Here is an 8,575-nt window from a genome sequence, read left to right on the forward strand (position 1 = left end):
TTTAGTTTAACGATAACTTCCGGTATGGAAGGTTCTATCCCCGCTTCTCCCGTTACTCGCCTTATCGCGAACAATCCTAAAAACGCATTACTAATCGCGTTGATTTTACTTTTAATGGGACTTGTAGAATTTCTATCTCTTTGGTTTACCAATATGGCCGTCGCTATACACATAACACCGCAAAATTTGACTAATCGCGTGAGTCATTGAGTCAACCCATTACGTCATCCTGATTACGTCATCAAATTATTATCGCTATATAAGGGATTCATCCCCGTCATCCATCGGCAGTACACTACAAACCGTTTCTCGAGCATCATGTCTAAACGAAGCTGTGTAGATAACGTTCCAGCGCCTACTAAAATGTCTAAATTTGATCCGACTCAGCGGAAAGTTAACCCTCGGCATTCACTTTCATCCGAGCTTTTCGTTACTACGGGTTTTACGTCTGAACTCGATATATCTGTAGCTCTATGCAATAAAATCACACACCAGGTCTTTGAAATGTCTTCGCGCGCCTGGGATGATTTATACGGCCACTGGGAACAAATAAATGATCCCCAACGGTTGCCCTTTCGATCACCGTTCCCGCTATCTGATGCGCTAGTGACCGCCGCCATGTCTGACCAAAAAGAATTAACCTTGCAAAGTACGATATCCGAAGCGTCGGTCGTAATCAAAGCGCCGGAAACTCGAGAATTGGACAGACTCAAATATTTCATTAATTCGCACATTCAACTCCTTAAAGTGAACCAAAAACTCTTTGAATTAATGGGTTACGTTATAACCGATAATTATCGTAAAATTTACGAAATATTGTATAAAGAACCATGTGCACCCAACAATTTATTTCTATCGGATGAACATGAAAGGTATGATACCGTTGTCCGCTACGCGTCCAATTACGTAACAGCATTTAAAATTATTGACGATTTTAAAGAAACAGTGGCCAACCAAAATATGTTTTGTGTATTTAACTTTTACAATTTGTTTAATATGGTATCTACCAACCATAAATATATTAAAAATAAATTGTTTTATCTTTAAACGTTTTCATCCACTTAATGTACTGTAACTTTGAATGTATAAATAAAACCTTATAATTTGTATACACTCTGCTCTTTTTTCCAAAACACTTTTACCGATGACCGCCCGCTATTTTACGCTACCCTTAGGGGCCCGAAAGTGTTTGTCGGCGAAAACCAACCAACTCGAAAGACAGGGGGGGGGGGGGGCAGACATTCACTATGACGGGTAGGCTGTTTGCATAACATCGTGTCAGTCCACACCGCCATAGCGACATAATCTAACCTATTGACCTAGGTTTTATGAGGTGGTATAACCTCGTAAATCAGCTAACATCGTAAATCAGCTAACCTTTTGACCTGCCGAAAATGTACGGAAAATGGGGGACCCTACAGGGGCCCGTTTCACCCCCCCCGTTTCCCCTATTTAACGGTTTATAGCTGTTTGCATAACATCGTTGTCCACACCGCCATAGGGGCAGATAACCTATTGACCCAGGGTAACATCGTAAATCAGCTAACATAGTAAATCAGCTAACCTATTGACCTAACCCTTTGACCCCCGCCTAATATTGCCGCAAATGGGGCCCCTACAGGGGCCTGTTTCACACCTATTTAATGGCTGTTTGCATCGTGTCCACACCGCCATAGATAACCTATTGACCCAGGGTAACATCGTAAATCAGCTAACCTTTTGATCTAACCTTTTGACCCCGCCGAAAATGTACGCAAAATGGGGGCCCTACAGGGGCTCGTTTCACCCCCGTTTCCCCCGCCCGCAGGTGCCCCCTTATCGGTAGACGCACCCACTTATCTCTTAGGAAGTGTCACACTTACAGTATTATGTTACTTATGATATTACTCAGTATGCGAATATATAGCTTTTTTATAACTTTGGTCGTCATTTTCCAAAATGGCGAATTTTTTACTCGTACTATTTAAACATCGCAATTTTACAAAATCTTTAATTGTAATATGTGGAAACAATATCGATAAACCCGGTTTCAATGCATGTTTGACAGCTTCCGGTTTGCTGTATTACGCAAAGACGCAAAGGGGTGGACTTAGAGTTCCTGGGTCAGGGGGCCCCGAAAGATCCCACGTCGATACGCTAGTTCAAAAAAACAATTATTGAAAAAAAAAACATTAAGCTTATTTAAATTTAATAACAGTTTTACCCCATGCTTTTTCAAAATGAAAACAATCAATCACTTTGAAACTATATTGATTCTATTTTTAATACGAAATATGAAATACTCTTTCGAAAAACACTAAAAAAAGAATTCGAGTAAGTCGAAATACGGTACCGCGTAGCCTCTATTTCGTTTTACGGTGATCTATAGAGGTTTAACCGTACCAAAACGACTACCTTGTAACCTTACATAACCAATCTCTTGTCCACTCTGTGACTTCGTGTCAGGCCGCTCAGCCCCTGTTAATTTTGTTTGGCCCCAACATAGTATTTCATTTAAACATCGTTAGGATTTGAATTGACAACATTTTCCCAGCATTAAACAAATTTGAATAGTCGAACTATAATTTGGATAATCATGGTCCAGTTGTTTCTTCCTTTAAGTGGGTGCTATGGCATTTTTTTTGGTTTTAGTTACGTTGTGACTTGTCACGTATGGAAATCAGGAACGTATGTAATTAAGTGCTTCGTCTTAGATGAGGAGTAAGACACTGCGAACTCGGTGTACACTGCCGTACCTTTGACAGTGCTAAATGAAACTCGCGAACTCTTGAAAATATGTACCTTTAACAGTGCTAAATGCACGAACTTGGTGTACAGATTATCTGAGACTGTCTTACCCCTCGGTCTTAGAGGGGTAGGGCGAAAAGTTAGGTTTTTGCCTAGTCAAATAGAAAAAGGTTGGTTTTTGGGTTCAAACAGAGTTCAAATAGAGAGGAGCATGCAGTGGTATAGCCAGATAGGTACTTTTTTTGTATCCCATTGTGTGCTCCCTCCGAAATCAAATCCAGGCTACGCCTTTGAGAGCATGGACGCCGGCAGAAATTATTTCAAGGGGGAGTCATATAGTGAACTCGCTCGATGGTATATACAACATTTACACATAAAACGATCCGATAAATGAACGAGCTCTAGCTAAAACTTAGTAGGAATAGGGATACAAGTTTCCCGTAATTGATGCGACACACATTTCAAGTAACTGGATCACTCTTCTTCGTCACTGCACTCCACAAAACGTTCGACAGAAAAAACAACAGGACAATCCCCGATTCGGGGGGTTTATGGTTAATGAAAGGGGGTGGTGGAGCAATTTCCCCGTTTGCCCACCTCAGCGCGTGCCCATGGAAAAAACCATATCCCATTTTCAAAATGGTCATAAAGGCTACGTTCAGTAGCTTGCAACAAATTAAACGTTGGCGTATTTCGGAGCTGGTTTTCTACTGTACGCTTTTTTCCATTTCCGGTGTGACGTAGCGTTGCTGAACCGAACCGTTGCTGAAACATTTGAACCTGGGGGGCTATTCTGTAAACATTCGAACGGGAATTCGATCTCGATACCCTCCCGGGTAGCAAAATTTCGTTGATTAACGGTTGTAAAACGGTTACAAACTTGTTGTTAAAAAAACGTAATGAAATCGTCAACAATGTCCGGCAATAAAACGGGTGAAAAAACGTTATGAACAACTTTATACTCACCAAATATCCACGATATTAATTTTAACGTCTTTAGAACGTCTCTATTAAAACGTTTTTGTAACGTGATACCAATTTAAACAAAAACGTTATGAATCCGTTGAAAATGTCTGGCAATAAAACGATGTTTAAAACGGTTGAAGTAACGTCACACTCACAGAATAACGACGATATTTTATTTTAATGGCTTTTAAACGTTACTTGTATAAGGTTTTAAATACAATAAAAAAACCATAAAATTTTGTTTATTTGTTATGAAGAGATATTCCTCTCTCTATAAAAGAAATGTAGTCTAAGAACTAGAACTTGCTGTATTACGAAATATTGTTGGCATGGACATCTTACCAGATCACCACGAACATGTTTGATGCTGAAGTTGGAATCGAACATCATCATTAAGAAAGTTATTAATTTATATTGCAAGCTCAGACTCCACAAATTAGCGAAGGACAAAAATCTAGAAATGAAGGGTCAAGCCATCAGACTTAAATTGTCAAAGCTAATTTTATTTCAAGGACAATAGCTACATACCTTTAGTAGAATCATTATTAATCCAAGGTAGAATCATCCTTTTCAACAAAATTCCATTTACATTTATTTACAATTTAGAATCTCAGAATATTCCCATAACAATCCATAACCACAACAAACCGGATAGTTACTTAAGCCTTTGACAAAATATCATTTCGCAATTAGAATTTTTTGTTTTAAATTATAAGATCATCTGCTGCTTTTTATTTGGGTTTTGAAAGAATTAATTGACTTATTTAAAAATTATAATAAAGAATTACGTTATTTTAAATTCTCACAGCCAAAATATTCGCGAATCACGTCAGAGTACCTAAAAGATTACAAACACGAACATGTGTGACGTGTCACGTGATGATTTTGTATTTTCTCGCCTAATCGACAGGCGTCGCTTAAACGTGGTACCACAGGAATACGGAACAAATACCGGTTGTCTGCTAGTTATCGCTCCCGTATATTTTTGGCAAATCAAACTCCGCGTAAGGTGTCAATTTCTTTATTATGTCTATGGTCTCAACGGAATCAACGCAAACGTAAAACGGTTTAGGACCTTAAGCTTCACTGAACGTAGCCTGTGTCAACTCTAGAAAAAGTTGGTTTGGTTAGCTACCCTCTTACTCCATCCTTGAGTCCTCTACTTGTATTAAAGGGGCCGCCAAGAGCCCAGGTAAAAACGTATACTTCCATGCCCTAAGAGAAAGCTTTTTCCTAGAAATATCAAGCCTTGTACCCGGACCTCCCCCTCCCCAAGGCAGAGGCGTAGCGAGGGGAGGGCAGGCGAGGCATCCGCCCCGGGCGCCGACGATCAGAGGGGCGCCAAAGAGGCACCCAAAGTATTGAAACGGATATTGAAATACATGAACCGAAATTATCAACGTCCTCCTTTTTATTGGGGGGCATTTTCCCATAGTACAAGGAGAGGGAGGAAATAAAACGGATTTCAGCCCGCCCGCAGGAGAGGAAAAATTCTAGTGCATCACGGGTAGATTACTTCGACATCTAGTGAAAGGAAAGATCAATAGCCAGGTGGCGTACTCAAGTAGCCTTGCTGAAATCGGGAGAGGCTGAATTTCGAGGGGGGTTTTCTCCTCCTTACTAAATAGAGGGGGGAATGGGAACTTGCCTCCCGTGTTAGAGGAATAGGACGTTGATAATTTCGGTTGATGTATTTCGGATATTACACTCATTATTGTTGAAAATTAAAAAGTTGAATTGTGAATGTGGCATTTTCTGCCATTCGGTAGTCAAGATTTACGGGCGTTTGAAGAAAGATAAAAAATGTCGTTATTTTAGATATTAAACTACAATCATTGTTCCGGGTTTTCTAGGAAGCTTTTTTTTGATTAGATTTTATTTTGTTAAATATAATAACAATTATCTGTTTGTCATACTTCGAAATTTAAGTCTGACCGGGCGAAGAGGGGGGGGGGGGCAAGCCTGATAATGAGTATATAATGGGTAGCTGAAGGGGGCGCTAATGTGGGAGTTTTGCTCTGGCTTCCCCCTCTCTTGTTGGGCCTGGACGCTAACCTTGATAAATAAATTTTACTTCTGTAGAATTATAAACACGAAACGCCGATATAGGTCGGTTGACAATTCATTCGACGCAGAGTTCGCTTTACAGGGGTAAGCAAAAACTTGGATTTCTTTAGCTTCTTTCAATCAAGAGATGGCGCCAATAGGTCCTAAATTACGCTTTGAAGCAAAAACCAGCCGAAGAAGTCATATACGACAACAGCCGATGAAGCTGCCTTTTGTTCCAGGCACGCACCGGCGCCCTCACAACGGCAGCCAGGGAGTTCGAGATCCTTGGGAACGTACCAACATGCAAGCTCTGCGCTGCCCCGTCAGGAACCGTGGCCACATCTTGGAAGAGTGCCCGGCGTTGGCCCCGGAAGGACTTTTAATACGCGAGTCCGAGCAAGTGCCTATGGGATAAACCCCATCATCCCCGGATTATATCCGATGGCTTGGACTAACCGCGGAAAAACAAAAAAAGAGACGACGGAGGCCACCAATCACCTCCTAGACAGGTGGTGGTCGCTCCGCAAACCTAATAAACGACGAATGTGGTGACACACACCATGTACCCCCACTGCGCCCCTTATACGAAAGTTTAAGTGAGCATCCCTGATTTAAATCGGACCAAATTCGGAGTGGAAAAGTGAACTGAACTGAACTGAACTGAATTGAACTGTAGCGAAAACGTACTAGTGGCGGCATCTCAAGAACTTCTGAAATTAAAAACAAAATCCTAACATCACCATGCCCCTGTGACTTACTACCCAGTTATACATCAGTAAGCCCACCTATTGGCATTTGACTTAATTAATTAAAAAAAAATATATATACATTCGATATTTAACAACTTCGAAACATACCAAAGAAATTAAATAATTGTCTAATGTCTCATAGATATTAGTTTCCATAGGCAAACCCTTATATCTTTGAGATATAAGGTTTTATGAAACTTATCACTTTGTAGAATTACAACTTCAATGATTTCCTCAAACAGAATGCGGTAACAACGAAATTTCAGTCGTTACAAATTTAGTTTATAATCTTTTTTCGTCAAAAAAAAATACTTTTAATTTATTTAAAAAAAAAACATTTAGTAACTACAATATGTATCTATATCAAAATAAATAACATTTTATTGAAAAGAATAAATTATTTATTTTAGTTTTGGTCAATATAACAAAAAGACCAAATTAGATTAGATTTTACGGTTAATTTCTCTCAATTTTGTTCGTTAAAAACTGGAAATTTGGGTTTTAATTTTAGTATGACCATAAGTAACATAATAACTATAAGGATGACACTTAATTCCTATTGCTTTAATATTAATTTTCTAACCGAACCTTCTTTTGGCACTGATACCCTCTTCAAGCTGCGACTTTGACTCGCATTTTGAAACCCTCATGCGAATCGCGCTGGCTAAAAAAATATTGGGCTCATGCAACCGAGAAAAAACTTTTTAAATTTTATCAATCTCGTTATCAATTAATCAATATTCCGCCGATCTATCGGAAACCAGATATTTTGGTTTAGGCGGAAGTCTCGCTTAATTTAGATACTAAGGGGCTCTGTGCTTTTAACACATCTGGATTGCGCAATAGCTATGAAAATCAGCTCCGTTGTAAATCTCATTAATTGTCTTACTTATTGTTATTATGTTACTTATGATATGGCCTATTGAATCTTTCCATTATTTCAGTTAATTATAGTCCTTTTTTCATCATTTTTTTGAAATCAACACGTTTTCTCCTATTCACTTCCGCAAGAGAGCTTTACAACGAAAACCAACTTCACCATTGAGTTGAGAATATTAATTAGCATTTCCGTACCCAAAAAACTACTATTCGAAGTTATGGTAATTCGAAGTTATGGAAATGCGAAGTTATGGAAATGCGAAGTTATGGAAATGCGAAGTTATGGAAATGCGAAGTTATGGAAATTCGATGTTATGGAAATTCGAGGTTATGGAAATGCGAAGTTATGGAAATTCGAAGTTATGGAAATTTGGAGTTATGGAAATTCGAAGTTATGGAAATGCGAAGTTATGGAAATTCGAAGTTATGGAAATTCGGAGTTATGGAAATGCGAAGTTATGGAAATTCGAAGTTATGGAAATGCGAAGTTATGGAAATTCGAAGTTATAGAAATTCGAAGTTATGGAAATTCGAAGTTATAGAAATTTCGAAGTTATGGAAATTCGAAGTTATGGAAATTCGTAGTTATGGAAATCCGAAGTTATGGCAATCTTCTTGTATTCGGTGTTTTGGTTCAAAGATATGATAATTCTACGTAATGAGAATTCTGAGTTATGGGAACGCGGAGATATCGGAATTTATGGGAATTTATTCGGGGTTGTGGTTTTCGTCATTCCCTCTCTGTCACCAGAAACCAGTGCTTCCACTCTGGGAAATTTGAAATTCCCTTTTTCTATATTAGGTAAATTCCCTCAAAATTTCCCTATTGATTTCTAACATAATATGGAATATGAGTTAAATATAATATTTTCAACTAATATTTAAGTCAAGTAATATTTTCAAATAAAGTTATTTTATTATTAAAGACCGGAATTGGCAAAATAGGGAGAAATAGGAACATTTTTTTTACTAAATGTTTTTTAGTAATATCATATGTGGTACATATTAGTAATATCCATAAATTGGCATTTGATTCAATTGTACCATCCTGAGTAATGAAGGTCTCATTTACTCTAGATTGTGCAACAGAAGCGCTTGCATTAGATTTAACATTACATAACATCTTTAACATCTGTTCATCACATGAATAGCCAACAGCACTTTCATTTTTTCTTTTCATACCTAATTTTCAATGAACTTTATTC

This window comes from Leiobunum rupestre, chromosome 4 (assembly GCF_980474605.1).
Source record: "Leiobunum rupestre chromosome 4, qqLeiRupe1.1.hap1, whole genome shotgun sequence".
NCBI classification, from domain to species: Eukaryota; Metazoa; Arthropoda; class Arachnida; order Opiliones; family Sclerosomatidae; genus Leiobunum; species Leiobunum rupestre.